Consider the following 1857-nt stretch of genomic DNA (forward strand, 5'->3'; position numbering starts at 1 on the left):
GGGCTCCTGCCTTGATCACATGCTCCTGACCAGCCCCCTTCACTCTGGCACCGAGCCATCCTCAAGCCTCCCCTTTAACCTGGTTAAATGAGCCGCCAAGCTTCCCACAGACAGAAAAGTTTTCAGTATCTCAAACGGCAACTCGGGTGCACCTGGCCGGCATTATGCCCCATGACAGGAAACAGCCAGAGAGGACTTAGCAAGGCAGATGCCGATTTGGAATGTCTTATCCACGAACCCAGACTCACGTAAATGGAAAAGTCTAAAATTCTGGGATCCTGTTGTCAAGCATCTCTTAACTGGCTGTTTCAGTAAATAAAGAAACAGCCTGCTGGTTCGTTTCTTGCTGCAGAGGGAGATCTCATGTATTCCGAGGTTTTGTGCGTGTGCGTGCACGGATGCGTGTGTGTGTGTGTGTGTGTGTGTGTGTGTGTGTGCGCGGGCGCGCACCTCCCCCTCCCGACGTGTTCAACGATGACACAGAACAGACAGAGCTAGGGAGGGAGGAGTTTGCTAGAAGAAGAAGAATTTTCAATTTGTGAACTTCCATTTACTTGGGCTCCGCGGCTCCCGCTCAGACCCTTGGGGGTGGGGGTGGGGTGGCTACGTGACCTCCTGTGTCCTTTCCTTTGCTAGGAGGGCAAAACTCTCCTCCCGGAGAGAAGAACATGGTTGTTGTCATTGCATGCCTCCTGTCCTTCGTCACCTCAATGGGGGGGGGGGGGTCAACCAAAAGCCACCCTGACTTTGGACACACCATAAAAAGACCATTCCTTTCCTCACTAGTCCTTGTGACATTTTGTCTGCAAGTTTTCATTTTCTTTCCAACATGCCCTTAAAGAAAATTGTTCCTCCTCAGGTGGGATTTGTGAAAGGCCCTGGAAAGTTCCGTGTTGCTATTTATTCACTGTGCAACCTTAGGCGAGCCACATGATTGCTCTCAGCCCAGGATTCAAACTCACCCCCTCCTTCCCAGCTCACACAGCCTGGATGCAGCTGGCAGCAGGGAGGCATGTGTGTGCAAATGTGTGCATCTCTCTTTTGGCCTCCGGAAGTGGCTCTGTCTGCAATTGGTCTGGGCCATTCAGACAGGCTGCTTAGGGACAGGCCTGTCCTTTCTGTGACTGTCATCTGCCTGTGAGAGGCCAGTCTTCCTCCACTGCCCTCTTGACACCAGCGGCCCTTTAACGGCAGAGCCTCGGAGCCTCTCACGGCTCTGGGAACTAAGGGAAGAGTCGCCTGCTCTTTAGTCTCCCTGCAAGAGCCCCGGTGGGGTGAGGCAGACTCAGGGGGCACTGCTTACCACTTTTCCCTTGGGAGGCAGTGCCTGAGTCTGTGAAGGGGACAGTTCAGAGCTACAGACTTTCCCAGAAAGGCACACTTGGTATCCTCATCCTGGACAAGCTACCTGCTGTGCACAGGACTGTATCAGTTAGCTTTTTCTAGGTGATGCTGCTGTAACAAAACTCCCGAATCTCAGAATACTGGAGCCATGAAGGCCATTCTCTCACTCATCTTACATGTCCGCAGTGGGCCCCATTTGCTTGGGGACCCAGCCTGAAGGAGCAGCCCTTGTCTGTGACAGGAAGAGGGAAGCAATAGAGTGGCTCCTAGAGGAGCCACTCAGAGAGGTACATGCCTCTTAGGCTCCTCCTTCATGGACCACAGCACGTCACATGGCCATGCTTGATGTCAACGGGACGGAGTCGCATAATCCCGTCCAGGGAGAGGAGGCAGGAATAGCAAACCTACTACCAGAGGCTTCTATGAGCCGGCAGTTCATCCCTGGCACACAGGCTTCATGGCTCCCTGCTGGTCTCAGGTCAAAGCAGGAAGAGGCTGCAGGGTGCACTCAGC

Source organism: Puma concolor, chromosome E1 (genome assembly GCF_028749965.1).
Source record: "Puma concolor isolate L17-30 chromosome E1, mPumCon1.1.hap2, whole genome shotgun sequence".
NCBI classification, from domain to species: Eukaryota; Metazoa; Chordata; class Mammalia; order Carnivora; family Felidae; genus Puma; species Puma concolor.